General features: G+C 43.1%; 1 protein-coding gene across 1 annotated transcript in view; it reads left to right on the top strand.

The window, feature by feature from the left end:
* The first annotated feature begins 3,407 nt into the window (after window positions 1-3,407).
* LOC147016752 (thyroid hormone-induced protein B-like) overlaps window positions 3,408-22,386 on the top strand; it is a 94,850-nt gene continuing 75,871 nt past the window's right edge. The window contains exons 1-2 of the mRNA XM_085845713.1: window positions 3,408-3,676; window positions 3,816-3,871. The gene's annotated coding sequence lies outside the window, so the exon portion shown is untranslated. The remainder of the gene's footprint in view (window positions 3,677-3,815; window positions 3,872-22,386) is intronic.

Below are 22,386 nucleotides of genomic sequence, written 5' to 3'. Positions count from 1 at the left end.
ATATATATATATATATATGTATATATATATATATATATATACATATATATATATACATATACATATATACATATACATATATATATATATATATATATATATATATATATATATATATATATATATATATATAAACCGGGCGTAGTGGCGTGCGCCTGTAATCCGGCTACTCGGAGGCTTGGGTTGGAGGATCGCTTGAGGACGGGGGCTCTGCACTGGGCAGGGTGTAGAGCAGCCCGGAATCATGGCGAAACCCAAATCCTGATCCCTGTGTCGTAAGAGGCGACCAGGGTTGCGTCAGGAAGGGCATCCGGCGTAAAACCTGTGCCAAATCAGTATGCGGATCATAACGGATGATCCGATGTGGCGACCCCTAACGGGAGCAGCCGAAAGATGAACAACAACATACATATATATATATATATATATATATATATATATATATATACATATATATGTCTCCAGGTAAGAATAATATACTTTCTGCGTGTGTCTGGGCTTTGATTTTTATCCTTTTTTTTTTTTTAGCTGTTAGCTTCTCTTCTTCTCTATTTCTCCATCCTAATTTCTCTCTTTCTCTCCCTTTCTTCTATCTCATCTCTTCTTATTTTGTGTAATTTCACTTGTGATAAAAAGAAACGATCTTTTCCATGGCTAATGTATCATCGCCTTACTCTCTTTCCCACCCTTCTCCTGCCTCCTACTCCGCGATCGATACAGCGGTCGAACTACAACCAAGAAAGCAGCTCGCTTGCTTGCTAAAAAGGGCCGACGTTCTTCTCCGTTGCGTACTTCACCGAATCGAACGCGGTTGCGCATGAGTGGGCTATCTTGCTCCGCTTTACGATCTTTGGTTTCTACTCTCCCAATACAAAGCTTGACGTGCGCTCATTCGCACCATATACCCACTCGACCTCGTACGACCTTACCGGACTCACCTCGTCACGTCCTTACCGGACTCTCCTCGTCACGGCCTGCCTCGAGGGAGCATACCGTCTCCCCTCGTTCCTGTGGGAGGTTAATCCGACTCTCGCATTGGGTCTCGAAACATTCCCCAAGCTCAACCTCAATGTCCCCTACCAGCTCTACTTGTGTGTGCTCCTCTTTTACTTTATTTAGTTCATCTTTTACTCGTTCTATCTCCCTTTGCGTCTCTATTAATCCCTCTTTTAATTCCTGCGTCTTCCTTATTATTTCTAAATCCTGTCAGAGTTTATCGTTTTCTCCTTTAATTAACGTGACGTCTCTCGTTACCTCGACCTCGCCCGTCGTCATCGCGGTCCGACAAACCTCCACACTCCCCCTTGACTCGGTCGTTCCTCCACGTGCAGCCGCCATTTTCCAATCCATGGCCTGCATTTCACCTCTCACCTTTACCAACTTCACCTTAATTTGTGTTCGTAAGGTCATCCCCATGTCTTGCATGTTCCCATTCATTTTGTTCTTCATGTTTTGCGCATTCGCGTCCATTCGGCTTTGTAAATCCCCTTTCATTTCTGTTAACATCTCCATCAACTGGCCCAAGTCAAATGGCCTTGGCGGAGCCGGTCCGCGATGATGGTGTGCGGAACCGGTCCGCCATGATGGTGTGCGGAACCGGCAGGGATCGCTCGGTCCTCCGAGGGGAAAATTTGATGCAGGGGGGGTTCATACACCGCCGCTGCCACTCCCAACGCTACCTCTGGGTCTGATTGAAGGGGAGGGTCTTCCTGCAAGGTGTCATCCTGAGCCATGGGTTCCTCTAACGTTAATCCCGAACCCACCTGTACCAGTCTGTCTTGGTCCGCCGTGGTCCGTACTGAGAATTGAATAAAATTTTGCTGCTCTTAATTTGGAGGGAAGGAGGAGGTTGTCAAGCACACCCCTGGTCCGAATCCCGTAAAAAAAAATTTTTAATAGAGGCGGAGGGGTTCGAGTCCCGCTCCTGAACGCCAATTTGTTGTGGGCCGGGGGTCGGTGGCGAGAACGACCGCTAGGTGGGGGAGGTTACACCGTCTCCCACCAAACTCCCCGGAATTGTTGGCCGTCGCTCTGGATAATTCCGTTAGCCGGCGGGTCGATGAACTGACCGTGGATGCCAATTTCTCAACCGTGTAGCGTAGGGTCTGTTTGTCTAAAACCAATTTACCTTAGTAACTACGCGATTTTGACTCCCGGGGAAACCACGCCCTCGGCACATCTTGCTCGAACCGGGTCACTCTATCGACTGCGGTAGAGTTCCAACTACCGACTACCAACTCCGGTTCGGGTGCAGCCGAGCGGAAACTGCCAAAGCCGTGCCGGCTGGAATTAATGGATTATCGGGGATGAAACCCCGCCTATACTCAGACCCGGACCATGCTGGACCAATGTAAGAAGGGACAGAAACGGACTGGGAACATTTCTAATAAATTTATTAACAGTAAAATAAAGAAAAGGCAAGACTTGATGCGGATATGCAAGCAGGGAAATATTTACAATAAGCAAAAACACTTAAACAATTCTACTTGTAGACAGGCTCACACGCAGACACACACGCAAAAATAAAAGAAACCCCAGAGTCTTTATTTGACCCTCACAGCCATGAAGAGAGACAAGTTGGGGGTCAGAGTTCGTGGGTACCTGGTCGTCGAAGGAAAAGGAGTACTCTGTAATGCGGCACCTGCCAACAGGTCGTCGGTTTGGTCCCAGTCACACGTGTGGGACTCGTGGCTCGTGGCGGAGCTCCCATGGAGAATAGTCAGGGTCCACAGAACTCCTCTCCCCGTAACAGCCACCGTGAAGAACGAACAAGACTGCTCACAGCCACTGTGAACAAAAACTGACTGCTCGTAACCGCCACTCGTGACCACTGCTCGGAACCACACACGAACTTTCGTCCACCAAACTCCTCCTTTCTCTACTCCACACAGCCCTCGCACCTCTCTTCCTTCCTCAGACATGCCCCTCTCTTAATTACCACGAGAGGGAAAAAAGAATGCCTTTGTATGGGGTGGAGCTCCGTGAAGCACATGCCAGTGTCCGCCTTGATTGGACAGGGTTCCACGGCATGCCTTTATGGGGCGGGGCCTTGGCCCCTGCCGGGAAACCCCAGCCAGTCTTCCACGTGGGTTCATACTTGACTAGAAACCCTATCAATGTTGCAAAGGTACGTTGGTGGTGCAGCCGGTTGGCGGTGCATCGTGACGGGCCGAGGGGTCATGCAGATGGCTTGTTGGTTGTTAGATGTAAAGATTTAATAACCTAACTCAAAGAAGTCTCAACGCACGTTTTTGATTCTCCCATTAGACAAAAAGAAAGGGATCTGACTACACAGGTACTTAACTGGATAACTAACTTTTGGGACCTGTATGTTGAATGCAAATGGTTTCCAGATACGTAACAATATTATGATGTTTATGTATAATCTTATTGACTTCATGGTTCACTTTCAGGTTTACTGATAAAACCAAAATGGAGAGGGCTGAAAATCGTATGTCAAAGAATGTTACCACATCCACATCAATCCTAGATGACAAGCCACAACCTTCTCTGAAGAAGCTGAGATATAAGATCCCATCAACAAAATCAGCATCACAAAGAAATGAGCATGTTCTTCCTGTGCTGTGCGTCATCTGCAGAAAAGATAAATATATCATCCAATGGCATGACAGAAAGCGACTGAAGGAAAGACTCTCAGCATGTGAATATGAGTCTGGTGAGTCATTCATTTCAATGACTAAAATCAATGATTTTCCTCACGAACATTGAGGACACTCCTCGGTGTACTATACTCATCATGTCTTTGTGTTCTGGCATTCATTGATTTTGACTGATGTGCTACCCTTGATTTTCAGGCGGCTTACTACTGGAAGAAGCCGATCTGCGTCGAGATGAAAGGCTGCTCTTGGAAGTAAGAGGGAAAGACATGTTTGCAATTGAAGTGAGGTACCATCGATCATGTTACAAGGATTACACCAATTTTGTAATGAAGCTAAAGTCATCCGATGATGACTCAAAAAGTAATCTATATTGTTGTGGTTTCCACCCGTTCGGCGTGCGGATGACCGCTTTTAGCTAATTGCGGCCGCGCGCCCACCGGACGGCCAATCCAGTCGTAGCTTTCCGGATCAACGCCGAAATCCAGCTACGGGTGTGTTTTTAAAGCACACCACAACCTTGTCAATGCTCTGCCCGCGCTACAGGGTCCGATCGCCGAATGGTCGATTTACCTAATTATTCGCGCGGGCAGGCTACCGAGAGGTTGTACCTCAACGGAACTTGCTCGGAAACGAGCCGCTTAGGCAGCTCGCTCCATTTGCGATTGCCGAGCGGTGTATTATCGCCAAGCCCCGTTGGATCCGATGATCTTATCGGCTATTAAAAACCAGCTATTATTCCGAACGCAATTACAGCAGCTCAATGAAGGAAGGGACGCAACGAGCAGGTGAATATTTAAACAATAAGGGCATTTTTGTACACGTCTGCACGCAATGAATGCAATGGGGTAAGGGACAGGACACAAGCAAAAAGACCCTACAGCCGTTTATCTATCTATTACGCACACAATCACTTATTCAGTTGTACTTGTAGGACAAGGTGCCACAACTTTCATGCAAAGAAAACCCCAGGAAAGGAAAGGGTAGAACAGGACCCGTAGGCCTTTAATGTTTCCGCAGAGCTGTGGAGACCGCAGGAGCTCCGCGAGACCGCACAGGTTACCTGCCACCCTCGTGGTGACTCGCTAGACGACCCTCGATGTCTTACCGTTAACATGGCAGCTGGTGTGATGGCGACTCGGTTGGTCTGGGCCTTGCCGTGCGGCCTGGTCGATCGGGCCTGGCCGACGACGCCTCAGAGGAGCGAACGAGCCTTGCTCTTTTAGAGTTGATGCTCTCTTAAGAGCCCGCTCACTCCTCGGCGTCGCTCGGACCATCCCAGGGCCCCATCACCTTGGACCGTTATGCCGCTGGTTGCGAACTTCTCGCCGGCTGCCTCCACCAACCAACAGTCCTGCACTGGGCTCGAACCTCTCCCGGACTTCAAACTCCGCTGCGCTCGACGCTCCTCTCCTCAACTCAACTGCCGGCTTGGCGTCCCAGCGCGCCCTTTTATGGGGTACGGGGGTGCGTGTTTGGTCTTTCACCTCTGACCTTTCACCCCCCCCCCCCGCTGGCTCCGTCCCTTTTATCATTTTGATCCGATCTTGACGCCAAACACGGAGAAAGCGGACTTGCCGGCCCTTGCCCCAACGAGGGAGTCCCTGCGTCTGTCGGCGGAGATTCCGCTCATCTGCGGAATGACGTTGCTGGGCGAAAAGATGGCGGCGTCTGTGGAGATGAAGGTGAGGAGATGAGGTTGTCGTTCATTATGGTGAAGGTAGTGAGATGTTGGCGGTTGTGGCGGAGGTGGTGAGGAGATGATGTTGTCGTTTGTTTTGGCGAAGGTGGTGAGATGTTGGCGGTTGGGCGGAGGTGGTGAGATGATTGTTTGTTTGCCAAAATAAAGATAGCAAAAGAATAATACTACCTCAAAGATGCACAGCCCGGCTCACGAATAAATCCTGTTAGACATCGGTGGGGAAATCTATCTGGACACACACTTATCGACATAACTGATCTTTGGGGAACCTGAATGGTGTTCTGTGAATTTCCACAACCGTAACAATATACTGATGCCTTTGACAGATTCTGTCATCCAGTCATTGAAGAGCAGAATGATGATGAATGGTGAGTTATTCCATGTGAACAAACCAAAGGAGATCTACATTCTCGGAGCAAATTAAATTTGCCCTTGATGAGGTGAACAATATGCGCACAGTGTACCTCACACAAATTGAGAGCGCGATATTACGATCTCCAGTTCATACGTCCTTCTCGCATGAATGTGGGCATGAAAGTGTACGCAGCAAGTAGAGAAAATAACCTCGCCGATCTCATCTTAAACAAGTAAAACTGATGATGGCGCAGTTGAAGACGATAATTCACCTGACCAGCATACTTGGATCGATGACGAAAACATGAGCCGATCATATCTATGTGCTATGTCCATCAATCATATGTTGTATGAAACGACAGGGATAAAGGACATATGGCCTCCAACTGCCATGAATTTCGATATGGCCTCCATTGAGAAGACTGTACCCACCCCCTTGTACATTGTTCTTGCTTGGATGACTGGCTTATCGAATGAAGTGTGTGATGATGGATATGTGAAAACCTCAGATGACAATAATCGAAAGCTGATATCTATCGCCCAAGATGTAATCCATCTTTCTCGGAAAGGTAGGACGTCCACTCCAAAGCATCTCGTTCTAGGGATGACGTTGAGGCACCTCACTGGCTCCTCAAATCTCATTTCCATCATGAACGGTTTGGAACACTGTGCTTCACATTCAGTGGTGCTCGAACATGACAAGGCCCTTGTTTCACTTCATCTCGCACAAACAGATATCGTTTCACAGGAGTTTCAACCAAGAATTCCTTCTACTCTCGTCTGGGCTAATAATGGTTTCAATGAGGAGAGTCTATCAGGAGACGACACAACACACAACACCGACCATATCTTGATCCAGCATTATGGCGGCTATGCTACGCTTGAACCCATTCGAATGAAGAAAAACAAGGGATTGCTGCAATAGTCAAGAACACATGACTATTGTTGATGATGACAATGATCCTGGAAACGAATCCAGCGATGAGAATTGATTTGACTCATTTTCTGACATTATTTACTTTGTGATACATTTTTGTGTCTTGTTCGAGATTCTGCTGTTCAAAAATGGAGAATGATGACGTCATCACTAATTCGTGCATCACATTTGAATCGCAGCATTTGCATTTCCCATGTTCCAATTACATGCTATGTCTGTATATTTGCCTCCATAACTGTTAAATTTCATGTAAAGATATCGTGTTATGACAAATTTGATGCAATTCTGATTATGTCAAAATAATTAGCATGCTTCATAATTACTGGGAACATTCCACTTTTGTATTCTGCATTGTCGAATGATAAAAAAATTTTGCATTCCCTTGGTACACCTTACTCCAAAATGTTGAAGATTGAGTTTGGCAGATTTTTTTTTAATATATTCAAAATTGATGACGTCATAACTAATTAATGAGCATCGCAATCAATTGAAACATTGCATTATTGTATTCTACTCACTTGAGTTATGTAAACTTGATGCTCCCCCATGATGAAATTCACCATTAAACACCCAATATTGGTTCTACATATTGAATGGCCATATGCATATTTGATAACGTCATAAAAAAAAATTAATGTGCAATCCAATAAGTGGGAACATTGCATTTTTGGAATCGACGTACTCCAATTATGAATAAAAAAACTATTTTCAGTTTGCCTCAAAAAATTTGCACCAAAATCATTTTAAAGTCTGAGATTTTGGCCCACTTGCCTTCACCCGTCCATTTCCATTGCCAGCCACTGGAAGAGGTTCTGTTTCTTGAACGTCTAGGCCTCACCATCAGCCATGACCTCTCCTGTGCCAATCAGAGAGCAAGATTGGCTTCAAAGCCAGTCTGAGCATCCTCCATCGATCCAACTCTTTCCTTGAAAAATCAAAAATCAGAACTACTCTCAGTCAATAAGGCCTTTGTGCATAGCTTGATTGAATACTGCTCCACACTATGGGCTGTTGCCCCAGCGTCTCTCTCTCTCTCACTCTCACTCTCACTCTCACTCTCACTCTCACTCTCACTCTCACTCTCACTCTCACTCTCACTCTCACTCTCACTCTCTCTCTCTCTCTCCCCTCCCCCATATTGGTGATGGTGATGATGCTGAAGCACATCGTCTGTTGCTTTCACATTGCAGGCAGGTTGGTGGTTTCTGCCTACATCTATTCTCCAATGTTGCTTCCTCTGCTCTCTCAGTCCTCCGACCCTCCCCAACAACTCCAGGATTCACACATTATTTCAGTAACTCCTTCCTGGTTAAACTTCCAAAATCTGGACTGACTGCACACCTAAAAAACTCCTTTGTTCCTCACTTCTCCCATGTAGGGAACCACCTTCCAGAAACCATTCCTTCCCAATCTTCCCTCCAGGGCTTCAAACAGGCAATGTACCGCCACCTTGTGTTATCACTCATCCTGACCCATGATCTTTATTATCCCCATTAACCCCTCATAACCCAACCATCTTACCTGCTAGTTTCCATGTTTCCTCTCCTCTCTTACTTTCCTGTAAGTTTTTTTGCCTTGCTGATTGTGCCCAACAGTTGCCCACCATTGTTTATTTACTATTGCTCTTCCATGAGCACCATTCTTATAGAGAAAAATAAATACCCATGGTTCCCTGCATACATTAAGACGTATGCAAACTTATGAGCGAATTAAAAGCATTTTTTCCTTTCAAGATAGTTGTTTTTTATCCAGGAAATTAATCAATCATTGTGATGACATCATCTGCCCATAAATATATTAACACAGCCATGGAAACACCATTGCACTGTCTAACAGCAGAGAAGATTCTATAAAACAAGAAACTCTGAGCGACAAAGCAGAAGTCCTGGGATTGACATGAACCAGTTGCTTTTTCTCCACCACACCATATGTATCGTGTTACTGTTTTCTGCTAGGCCAGAAGCCGCTTACAGTTTCACTCAGCCATCTACGGGTCACTTTAATGCCCTCTTCGTCTGGCCTCCCCTCCTTCTCTATGACTCACACTGAACACGAGAGCATGAGCACAAAATTCCCACCATTTCAAAAGAGATGATGAAGCCTGGAGAAAAGGATCATGGAAAAAGATTGCTCAATGTGTACATAAACACTAAGTGATCAGTAAATCCGTGGCCTATCAGGGGTATAAAAGTCATGATAATTGTTTAGTTTATAAAGTTGTATAAAAATAACATTTTGGTTGAAATGGGTAATTGGCGTTAAATGTCATGCCAGGGACTTAATGATCACTCCTTGTAAGACATCCACCAGTGATATTTGATTGTACAGTACTTCTGTAAAATGCATCATCCCTGTTTAGGCATCCAGTTACAGTTTAGGGTTTTTGAATTGTGTCAGGAAATAAATGAAAGTTAAACTGTACTTCAAACTAAATTCTAGTTTGTGAAAGAAACATGACGTTAAGAGGTGATATTTGAATATAATTCTACATGAGACGGCTTGTCAGCTCAAGCACTCGGAAGGAATTTATTGGCATCGATGACAGCTAGCGAGTCAGAAACGTGTTCATGGATTGATTCCTTTCTCAAGGAGGGGTTAGCATTGCTAAAAGATGCTTCCAAAGCCATGAGGCTGACTAATACTGTGGATTAAAGCGTAGCAGTCTTCTACGCTGCATTCTGTGCCATACATCAATTCATTCATTTGTGATTCCTGCTTTGCATCCAGCATCTCCCTCACAGTATACCGAAGCTTGTAGTGAGGTGAGGCAACAGCAAGGGAGCATCTTTCAGGAACTGCAGGGAAGGCCAATCCTATGAGTGAGGAACCTGCAGAACAGCCCTTTGTCCATCTTTCTAATCCTTGTGGCAACTGCTTAAAACTGCCTTGGGAACATTCTCTTTCACAGTCGCTTCACACTTTAGGGGAAGGAGTTATAATGGAAAGAGCTCGTAATAAGTCAGAATGACAAAATTGAGTCTTTTCTGAAAAGGGTTGAGTTCCCTTAATCTTTCTCTCCCTGTTGCATTTCTGCCTCCTCTTAAAGCCATCTCTCTGCAATGGTAAAGAAGTTGTTGTCTCTACAACCTTGAGTCATCATCAACAGTTGTTCTCATTTGCCTCAGTGCTCTATTTTTCCAAACCTGCTCATCTGATGTGGTTGTTCCTCATTTGATAACTCTTCTGCAGATTAGTCAAAATTATTATATGTGAAAGTAATTCAGCTTTTTCAGAGGATTCCAGCACACATGACATATTTTCCAAAACCTATCATGGGGGAGTATCCATAAGCAAATACAGGTGTGCCAAGTGTGTTGATGGTTCCTCTGAGGAAAGCAATGCTTAGAAATGCTGCACCACTGCACGTCCATTTCTGATGAACAAATTTTAATAGACCTTCATTGGCTAAACGTGACCATACTCTTCTTCAGTGGCAAAGCAAAAGTACAAGAGGAGGAAAGTAGGAAAGTAAGTGGCACATAAAACAGAGCTGGATTTGACAGGACAAAATATTTTAGTGATGGTATCCAATGAACAATGCTGGAAAGATGGCCTAGAGATATGCGCACTCACCAACTCACCTACTCCCCTATATGCTGTCTAACATGGGTTCGAATCTCAACACAGCTATAAACTGTCATCTTCGTGTTTCACAGGTAGAGTGATTCATCTGTGTGTGTGCTATCCCTCGGAAGGACTTTAAACTGGTGTCCTGTCTGCCGGCATTAGTTTGTGGATGATAAAAAGCCCATGATGTCCTTCGTGAAGAGTAGGCGAGCTATCACCGACACGCCAGCTAAATTCCAAATTCCTGCTCTAGCAACTGCTGGGAAGACAATGGCAAACCAGCGAGTATAACTTTTGCCAAGAAACTGTTTTAGTAGCACCAATGCTCTCTAACAGAGTATGATACATCAGAATCCAACTAGATATCTGTGATCACAAAGCGATCACCAAGGGTAAGCCTCCCCTGGCACATCCCAAGTGATTGTCTGCGACTTATCTTTGGCCCACGATCTAATGATGGAATATTTTGTTCGGACCACCATGTGACCTTGACCTTCAGCATTTAGCAAGAGTGTAAATTAAGAAAATGTGTCGCCATCTACAATCTATTCATAAAACTCGATATCATGAAAATCGGAGGAAAATTATTAAAGTTGGGATGAAAAAGGTGTTTTTTTTTATTAATTTGGTAATCCTTAAAAAGTAGGCCAAGGAAATTAATCAAATATCAGGTTGACAACTTCAGTGCAGGTATACTATTATGATGCAAGAACGTCTTGGAAGGCCAAGTGGTCGGTAAGATTCCGCATTGGCAAAATTGAGCGGTGACAAAAAATAACGTGTTGCTTTTTTCAGACCGCCATTTTACCTTGACCTTTAACAAGGATGGCTATGATTCAAATTAAGTGTAAATGCACCTTACCTTACTCTACACTATCTAGAGAGGGCAATTTTGTTCCGATCGGAAAAACTATAGTCAAGTTATGGTGAAAAATGTTAAAATGTCTATAATTGGGTCATGACCTTAAAATTAAGTCAAGGTCAAGAAAATTTCGTCAATCACGAATACTTTCTATTGACATTATCAATGCAAAATTTAATTTCAAAAGTCCCAGCTAGTTCCAAGATACAACTCAGAAATTTCAGAAATTGCGAGTGCAGGAAAAAAGGAAATTAAAAAAATAAATAATAATAATAATTTTCTAAACAATGTTTAGTACTCCAAGGTCCAAGGGGTGCAAAAAACTCTGTGGTCCCATAAAAATTGTGGGCTCTAATTGCAGAAGCAACAATCCTTCAACAGCAATAATCCTTCCCCTATCCTATAGGGGGACGCTTAATAAACAAGTCAATGTTTCTCCACGGGATTATCTGTTCATGCACTGTGCCCCATTAGCCAGTCTTTTCCCATTCACAAACCCCAAAGGTACACCTTCGGAAAGCAACTTTAAGCGACAGGATCTAGGAGTACAGTATTATGAAGAAAACAGATAAATCCGCTTATCATTATATTACCATATTAAAAAATTAATACTTTCATTCGAAATGATTTTATTACCTTTGGCTTCACAGACAAAAATCACAATTGCTATCATCATAGAGAAAAGGATATTAAATAGCATGATTTCGTGCAGGAATGATGTAGCATGACTTTTTTTTTTAATCTTTTTTTGTTTTATTTTATTTTTGTGATACAATGTCAAGGCTCATATAAGAGCTAACACACACAATGTATAACAAGGGGAGCAGGAGACAGGGGGGATGGGAGATGGAAATGGAAAACAGTAGGGAATAGACACATGAGATCTGTGGAAGGGAACGGGATGGGGCAGGACAAACTGGGTAAACAATATGGACACTACAGGGACTTTCAGGAAGGAAAGCAGGGAATATGAGAGAGGTGGGTTTGGGGTGGATTCTGAGCCAAAAGAAGTGAAGCCTGGTGTGTTGGCGCAGTGGTTAGGGCAGCGGCTTGGGATCCAAAAGGTCCTGAGTTCAAGCCCCGTTGGGCCACTGAATTAATACACCAGGGGGTTGACTCAGCCTGTCATCCTTCCGAGGTCGGCGAAATGAGTACCAGAAAACTGGGCCGGTGTATACCCCGGTTAAAATAGGTGTACCATATATCCCTGTGTCGTAAGAGGCGACCAGGGTTGCGTCAGGAAGGGCATCCGGCGTAAAACATGTGCCAAATCACTATGCGGATTATAAGGATGATCCGCTGTGGCGACCCCTAACGGGAGCAGCCGAAAGGAGAAGAAGAAGAAGAAGAGGGTTTGGGGTGGATTCGCGGGGGTAGAAAAGATCATGGTTTTGGATGGAGGAAGATAAGAGATGGTGGTGAACAGCTGTTTTGAAGACCTGGAGGGAAGAGTGGGATTGTAGTGTGTGTGTGTGTGTGTGTGTGTGTGTGTGTGTGTGTGTGTGTGTGTGTGTGTGTGTGTGTGTGTGTGTGTGTGTGTGTGTGTGTGTGTGTGTGTGTGTGTGTGTGTGTGTGTGTGTGTGTGTGTGTGTGTGTGTGTGTGTGTGAGTTCATTCCAAAGGCAGAAAAAGAGGAATAAAAGAGTGAGGTGAGCAGTGATTCTTGACTTTGGTAGTTTTACCAGGAGGGGGTTGCTAGCAGACCTTGAGTGCCCTGTGGAGATATGGGGCTGGGGGGGGGGACATATCACAGACAGAGCAAGGGGGGCGAGGCCGGAGAGGAGACAGCAGAAGACAGAAAGACCACCAACCTGCCTGCAGTGAGAGAGTGAAATTGTAAATTTCAAACAGAGAGTGAGAGAGTGAAATTTCAAACCTCAAATAAATTGCAACAAATGCTTTCTCACTTGTATCATAACTAGGAAGGTGTCCTCTTTGACATGGTGGGGGATCTTGGACGACCAAAACGGATATTTTGACAAGGACAAAAGAAAAAAGTCTTTAGAAATCCTGTGAGGGGAAGTCCTGAAATCAGGGTTTTAATTTTATTTTTTTAGATTGTGAGAAAGCATAAAAAGGAACTGTCACACACTCATGAGATTTCGATCTCCTTGTTCTGCAGAAGGCTATGGAGTCTACTAGGGTCACCAACAGTGTGCTGGTCAGTGATAACACAAACCTTCTCATCCTATCCTGTGCTAACGTATAAGTTTAGAGTCTCATGACCTGTTCTTCCACCCAGAGCCTCAGAAGAACACAAAGAACCCTCACATCTGTGGAACATCAAGATGGTGAAGGAACAGTTTGGTCTGGACATGTGCAAACACATCCTTTTCCTAAAATCTATCCATAAAACTCAACATCAGGAAAATTATTCAAGTTGTGATGAAAACGTTGTGATGATCATGGTGCGATCGGGCTGATAAATCAAAATATATGGAGCGTGCTGAGCATTCCCCCAATCTCTAATTGATGTAAAGTCCTGCGCAAACACACCAAAGCGTCACCTCTGACCTGGAAACTTCAGACGGCAACTCATGTCAAACAGACAGAGATTTTATGGTTACCATTGGTGAAACATCAAACGAGCCACCTATCCAGATTTTGGGCTTATTTACCTTCATCAGGACGGCATACTGTATAAATATCTAACCAATGAACCACATTCATCATTTATATTTCCATTCGGAGTCTTGGAAAAATCTTTGGTTAACCTTGAATAAACTGCAACAAAAAGTATCTCTGCTGTTTTATACTCCTGAATATATCCTCTATCACACATAAAAAGCCTTCAGGGATCTTAGAAAGGGAGTCTTTAGGGTCAGCTGTGAAGCTGGTGAAACGTCACCTGAGACTAGGTCTGCTCTTGCTTATTGCTCAAATTAGCGGAGTAGATGTAGTTTTACTTTTGGTTGGAAGCGCCTTCTTCTTTAGAAATGTATAATCCAAACCACCACAATCTTTTAGATATATATATATATATATATATATATATATATATATATATATATATATATATATATATATATATATATATATATATATATATATATATATATATATGGGGTTGGCTCAGCCTGTCATTCTTCCGAGGTCGGCGAAATGAGTACCAGTATACTGGGCCGGTGTATACCCCGGTTAAAATAGGTGTACCATATCCCTGTGTCGTAAGAGGTGACCAGGGTTGCGTCAGGAAGGGCATCCGGCGTGAAACATGTGCCAAATCACTATGCGGATCATATGGATGATCCGCTGTGGCGACCCCTAACGGGAGCAGCCAAAAGAAGAAGAAGAAGAAGAAGAAGAAGAAGATATATTTGTTGTTGTTCGTCTTTCGGCTGCTCCCGTTAGGGGTCGCCACAGCGGATCATCCGTAATGATCCGCATACTGATTTGGCATAGGTTTTACGCCGGATGCCCTTCCTGACGCAACCCTGGTCACCTCTTACGACACAGGGATAAGAAGATATATATATATATATATATATATATATATATATATATATATATATATATATATATATATATATATATATATATATATATATATATATATATATATATATATATATATACATACATACATACATAATGTCATTCTCCGACCTTAGGACGAATGTCATGACATCACTGCCATTCATCATTTATGATTCCTTATATCATGTGATTGAAACGCACGCATTGTCTGCGGCTCCCAGAAGAGCTCTCTCGTAGCGCTATTTATGAAGATGAAAAATTTCAGATGCTGTCACAAGTGCATGGAAACCTGCAGTCACTGACCGGTTTTGCTCTCATTAGGACTTCATCAAGGTAACGCAGCAAGCCTCCGTACACTTGTGACTGAAAAAACTTTTGGTTATAAAGCAGATACTATGCGACTCCAAACCATGAGTGGTGAAAGCGCCAGCACCGTGTCCCATACAGCCCTTGCTGCACGATGCTAGTCACTGATGATTCACCAATAATTGGTGAAAACGGTCCGGCAGCTGAGGGGGTGTGCAGCATTTGGATTATCATGTGTGTACTGTTTGTGAATGTCTTTACAGCTGTGGAGGACCTCTGGGAAGGGTTTGAAACAGCAAAGGGATTACCTTGGTGGCCTTTCTTGGTTGCTTTATGCAGCTTATGTTGCAAGAAGAGCATGGGAGGACTCGATTTATTAAAATAATCCTAGTCACCTGGGTTTAATTGATTAGGTGTGAGCTGATTGGTTATTCTCTCCATTCACAGGTGAGAGATGTGGGTGGTGAGATATATATATATATATATATATATATATATATATATATATATATATATATATATATATATATATATATATATATATATATATATATATATATATATAGGACTAATCAATAATTGGGTCAAAATGTCATCTGGCAAAGTTGCAGTGAGTAGAAATAGACCTTTCGCTGCCGTGCAGCACCAGACAGCTGGGTTTTTATTAATTTCTAAATTTTTTATTTTATTTATATCACATCCGTTGTTATTTATCTATTTACCATTTCAGCTTCAGTGTGTCTGTCTAGTCCATAACGATTTTACCATTTGAGCTTTTGTCATCAAAATTTCAACAAACCTTTATTTTTAGAATATGGAGAATGATGATTGAAAATAAAGCGGAGTACAAAGCGGATGTGGCTCTGCTTTGCATGCATTTTGAGACACTTTCTAGTTATACATTTTGCTTCTCATCAGCGATGAGGAGACTTTTCCATTTTTCGACTGCTTCGTTATGTAAATGAACAACTTGCACCATAAAAGCATTTGCACATGAGAAAGTGCCTCCACAGTCAGTAAAATAAGTTGGCGAAATGGAGTTGAACTCACTGAAAAAGCTTTGGCAGGACCCCAGTTTTGCCCTTTGAGCAATCCTGTGCATAAAGACTCCTTGTTCTTAGGATTTCTTCTTCATCATTGCGTACATTGCGCAGTCTCGGAATAATTTGCTTGGAGTCTGTGCCATCACCCTTGATACTCTTGTGAAAAATGTTGGTTATTATGAACAGCCCCTTAACTAAGCATTTTAAAATGATACCTCCAGCTCATGTGTATCCCTTGATCCTGCTCTGCCACACACACACACACACACACGCACGCACGCACGCACGCACACACACACACACATTTCAACATCTGAGCTTCAGTAAATTTTCACTTTAAAACAAATGATGTAACAAATCTTAGAATAATTCAAATCACTTCTTGTAATGTACTAGGATTCCTTATATCATGTGATTGAAAGTGTAAAATTTAATTTTCATTTCTTTGAATTAATTTTACATTTAAATCCCAATAAGCAAACGAAAATAAGTTGTGTGACAGTGGACTGTCCAAATGTTTATTTTCATTTCGTACCATTATTACCTCCACCACCGAAGGTAGAAGGAGGTTATGTTTTCACCCTTGTCTGTCTGTCTGTTTATTTGTCTGTTTGTTACTTGTGAACTTGGTGGACCAGGTTGGACACAGGTGTGTGACAAGGACAAATTGATTCGATTTTGATGAAGATCCGAATCCAGATCTGGATACAATATTTTTGTTAATTTCAAAAGTGATTCTTTACCATTGAGAGATGGTGCCAAAAACGACAGATGGAATGATATTTCAAAAATGTTTTTTTTTTTTCATGACATACATAGAATCTACTGCATCAGGTATTGCATAGCCGAGGTATGCACTCTACCGAGTGCCCTTCTAGTTTACTTATGTTAATACCTACATGCCTCTAAAGCTGAAACCCAGCTGTAAAACCTCTAAACTCAACTCAGCTCTAAAACTAACTAAAAGAGAGATTATCTTGCTGATTGGTATTCATCATTTTTTTTGGATGATAGATATGGAGAACAAACGTGAGTAGCACCAGACAGCTGGGTTTTTATTGATTTCTAAAAAAAAAAAAATTTCGTCATCTAGTCTCATCTAGACAGACTGACAGACACACACAGACAGACACACACAAACAGACACACATACAGACAGATAGACACACAACAGAAGCTAACAAAGCATCTGTTAGCCATTTTATGGTGATGAAAAATAGCGTTTGTTTGCATCATACCTACAAACGGCTACATCGTCACATATACTGTTGTAGTAATCAACAATAGACCTTTTCGATCGGCTTTATTCTCACAAAACCCATACGCATATCTACAACAACATAAATATACATAGGGTAAGAATAACAAAATACAATAACTTGTACACATAATACTGAAGGAAAATACCACATACACATCACATAATAAAGTTAAACTCCATACTCTAATACCAATTACATTCCTCAGAGTACATTATTCCTAATATAGTATATAACATACCATTACTGTTCCAGCATGACTTTCCACGGAGTACGTGGTATAGTGGTATACGTGTCAACACCAGCCATTGACCTTCATACACAGTGCTGCCACATCCGCCCAATCTCCGTTGCCGCCAATTACAGTATGGCACTTCATTATCACAACATTCACCCCCTTCCGAGATGTCTATCTCTATAAATCTAGTCTAATAGGAGGACGAATGGTGCGACCGGATCTTCTTGGCACTGGAGGGTTATCCACAGCATCTGATTGCTGTGGAGTTGCAGGAACCATCTCAGGAACGAGATCACCCCCCTCTGAGCAGGGTGCGTCTTGGGGACTACCCTGGGGAATTACATTTTCTTCAGAAGCCTGAGGTAGAATTTGGGGTTCACTCTTGGATGGGGTTCCAATTGGGGCTAAGTGTCTAACAGAGACCGTAGTTTCCCTGCCATCTGGGTAGCGAATATGGGCATAGTGGGGTCCTGCTTGGAGGAGGTCGACTTCATCCACAAGGGGATCAGTTTTATTCGTGCGTACGTGACGCTTCAGCAGGACTGGCCCAGGATTGCAGAGCCAAGTAGGCACCGAGGCTCCCGAGGAAGAACGACGAGAATAGCTCAGAAGTCTTTCATGAGGGGTAGCATTGGTTGCTGTGGACAACAGTGAACGAATTGAGTGGAGAGCATCAGGCAGAACAGTCTGCCAGCATTTGATGGGTAGATTATGGGATTTTAGAGCCGTTGTGATTGCCTTCCAAATGGTACCATTGAACCTCTCCACTTGGCCATTCCCTTGAGGATTATAGCTAGTAGTTCTGCTACCAGCGATCCCCCTACTGGCAAGGAAGTCTTGTAATTCCTTGCTCATGAAGGAGGGTCCCCGGTCTGAATGAATGTAAGCCGGCATTCCGAAAATAGCGAACAGCTGACAGAGGCACTTGATAACCGTGGAAGTGGTCATGTCGGCACAAGGAAATACAAAAGGAAACCGTGAATATTCGTCCACAATGTTAAGAAAATACTGATTCTTATCTGTACTCGGAAGAGGCCCCTTGAAATCTATATTGAGACGCTCAAATGGCTGAGTAGCTTTTATGAGTCGAGTCTTATCTGGTTGGTGAAACTTGGGCTTGCATTCTGCGCATATTCTACAAGATCCAACAACCTGCCGGACATCCTCCACAGAATATGGCATATTCTTAGATTTCACAAAATGGTATAAGCGGGTAACCCCTGGGTGGCACAAGGCTTCGTGGAGGTTAAACAGTGAATGTCGATCGTGGCATGCCATCCCACAATAAGACCTGGAGAATGTATCAGAGGGAATGTTTTCTCGACCAGGACGATACACAATGTCAAAATCATAGCAAGATAATTCCATCCTCCAACGCATGAACTTATCATTCTTTATCTTATTTTTATGCTGCTTATCAAACATATAGCTCACTGATCGTTGATCTGTCTTTATAGTAAAATGTCTGCCTGTCAAATACTGTCTCCAGTGGCGAACTGTTTCAATAATAGCCTGGGCCTCCTTCTCAATAGAAACATGACGACATTCGGGTCCCTGAAGGGTTCGGGAAAAGAAGGCTACCAGACGTCCTGCCTGGGTGAGGACTGCAGCAATTGCTACATCCGAAGCATCGGTCTCAACTTCGAAGGGTACGGATTCGTCAATCGCCCTCACCACTGAACCTTCAATGTCTTGCTTAAGTTGATGGAAAGCCGCTTCTGCTTCCCTTGTCATGGGAAATGTAATAGTGGCACACAGTGGGCGGATCTTGCTTGAGTAGTCATATATCCACTGTGAATAATAGGCAAAGAAGCCAAGGATGCGTCGGAGCGATTTCATGTCCCGAGGCACAGGCAAGTCCTGCAAGGGTCGGAGTCGTTCCGGATCCGGGCGCATTTCCCCTCCTTCCACCACATATCCGAGAATACTGAGCCTGTTAGTTGAAAAGATGCATTTGTCTTCATTGTAAGTTATATTCTTTCTCTTAGCAGCCTCAAGAAATTTCGTGAGATTAGCATCATGCTCTTCCTGAGTCATGCCGCAAATAGTAATGTTGTCTAAGTAAGCAAATGTTCCAACCAGTTCTTCTTCTTGGATGAATGAATCCACGATACGTTGGAAGCAAGCCACTCCGTTGGTGACGCCAAAGGGAACCCGAGCAAACTGATAAAGGCGTCCACAGGCGTCAAACGCGGTGTATGGCTTATCTTCATTTCTGATGGGGATTTGATGATACGCACTACGGAGGTCAATCGTACTAAAAACACGGTATTGAGCAATCTTGTTAACAGTGTCATCTATACGAGGCAGAGAATACCCGTCAAGAAGTGTAAATTTGTTGATAGTTTCTGAATAGTCCACGGCTAAGCGTTTCTTGTGAGTTTCGTTCTTAACGACAACAACCTGTGCACGCCAAGAGGAGTTACTGGGCTCTATAATACCTTCCTTCAACATCTTTTGAATTTCCTTTTCAATGAATTTACGATCATCGGGAGAGTACCGGCGTGATCGAGCAGCAACAGGATAACAATCAGCTGTCAAGTTGGCAAACAGTTCTGGAGGGTCAACACACAGTGTACTGAGTCCACAGATAACAAGAGGAGGCAAACTACCTCCATATGTCAGTGTAACACTATCATGCAGTCCCTGAAAATCCTGGCCCAAAACTATATCTGAACACAGCTGAGGGAGTATGGACAGACATACATCTTGGTAGCACCGACCGTTTACTTTGATATTGACTTGACAGAACCCTGATGTATGAGCGGTGAAGGAAGTGGATGCCATGGAAACAGTGCCTTGGGTGTGATGTACACTTAAGGAATGGCACTTAACGAGGTCGGGATGGATAAAACTTTCTGAACTACCACTATCAATAAGGCCATCCAATTCCACTCCATTGAGCGTGACCCTCACAACCGCCTTTGATAACACCCCTGGGGCAGCGGCAGAAGACACAGCCGCTAGCGTTGCCTGATCAGAGGAAGTTGCACAAGCACCAGTAGCTACTGATGAAGTACTACGGCACACCTTAGCAAAATGACCCTTTTTCTGGCACTTATGACACACAGCCTCTCGTGCCGGACATTTTACACGTGGGTGTTTTAAAAAACCACAAAAGAAACATTTAACTCCCGTAGCAGCCATTACAGTTGTGGGTTCCACTTCACCGGTATTCTGATTGGATGAGGCAGCACCCAATGAACGGGAGGGTTGAATAACACAATAAGATTCTGAATTTCTTTGGGCTGAATCGAGAGATCTCGCCTGATCAAACATGGTAGCTAAATCTAAAGTCTTATTCTCTAATAGACGTTGTCTGATCAGTGGTGACTGCAGGCCGCTAATGAAGGCATCCCTGATGGATTCTTCGCAATGTTGAGTTGCTGTTACAGCCCCAAAGTTACACTCTTTACTTAACGTTTTCAGAGTCAGAAGGTATTCATCTAAGGACTCTCCGACCTGCTGGCGGTGAGTTGCAAGACGATGGCGTGCAAACACTTCATTAGTGGGCTTTACGTACTGTGACTGTAAAGTACGGATAGCCTCATCATAAATGGTACACTCTGATATAGTTTCGTATAGTCTTGGTGAGACAAAATTTGTAAGCAGACTCATCTTATCCAGACTATCCTGTGGTAGAGCTCCCAGGAAGTTTTCGAACGTCTTCAACCAGTGTTTCCATTTTTGTGCCGCCGTGGGTGAACTGGGATCCGAATCCAGCCTCTCTGGTCTCAGCAAACGCTCCATTCCAGTGTAGGCCTCAGCGCTCTTCTGGTTCAATCCAACCAGGTAGGTTTTGTGAGAATAAATTATTGTTGTAGTAATCAACAATAGACCTTTTCGATCGGCTTTATTATCACAAAACCCATACACATATCTACAACAACATAAATATACATAGGGTAAGAATAACAAAATACAATAACTTGTACACATAATACTGAAGGCAAATACCACATACGCATCACATAATAACGAAGTTAAACTCCATACTCTAATACCAATTACATTCCTCAGAGTACATTATTCCTAATATAGTATATAACATACCATTACTGTTCCAGCATGACTTTCCATGGAGTACGTGGTATACGTGTCAACACCAGCCATTGACCTTCATATACAGTGCTGCCACATCCGCCCAATTACCGTTGCCGCCAATTACAGTATGGCACTTCATTATCACAACATATACCATGGCCAGTGCTGGGTGCAATGGAGGTGATGGCAGCTCAAGGTTGCACACCTTGGCATGGCATTGCATCGTGGTGTGAACAAGACATATATGCCATCAGGTCGACTTTGCAAGCAGTCCATTTTCATAACGTAGCACTTTTGTAGCACAAATAATTTAAATCATTTGAATTGGATATAAAATCTATGGGACATCCCAAAAATAATGTCATTCATGAAAAATAATGTCATTTGCTTCGTTTATTTACAAGTGCACGTTCTATAATTGGGCAAGGAATCTTGTTAAGAAATATCATTCACATCTTAAATAAACTTCAAAGCCAATGAAATCCATGAAGATCGTGAGAAAGACTTTTGTGATACCCTGTATGGAGGAACAGCAACATTGGCTGCATGCTCGGATGGGAACACCAACTTAGCCATCCCATTCAGAAGCTCCATTCAAACTTTTCACCACACTACTGCTTTACCAACTTGCAATTTGGAATGGAGTTCCTCTTCAAAAGGTTTTATTACTACGTCGGTGTGCCTCACGTTTGATCCTGCAAAGTGAAAGCTTTTTGTTACGAGTTTGAAAACCTACTTCGTGAAAATGTGTACACTTAGAATACCAAACTCATATTTCATGATACTTCTGAGTACCTTTTATTGCTTTTGTCGTCAGTCAATAATTTCTGGTGTACATTCCATTAAACAGTTTTCGTTGTTTATGTACAACCACAAAGCATCTGAAAATACAAAGCCTGTCCGTTGTGTATTCGGACTTCTTCTACTTCTTCCTCTTCCGCATGCAAAACGGTTCCTTTTTGACCAAATTCTTAATTTATC

This window comes from Eptatretus burgeri, chromosome 11 (assembly GCF_056783735.1).
Source record: "Eptatretus burgeri isolate ZD-2024b chromosome 11, Ebu_testis_v1, whole genome shotgun sequence".
NCBI lineage: Eukaryota > Metazoa > Chordata > Myxini > Myxiniformes > Myxinidae > Eptatretus > Eptatretus burgeri.
Note: the sequence above shows the minus strand (reverse complement) of the source record. Positions and strands in the feature narration are given on the sequence as shown.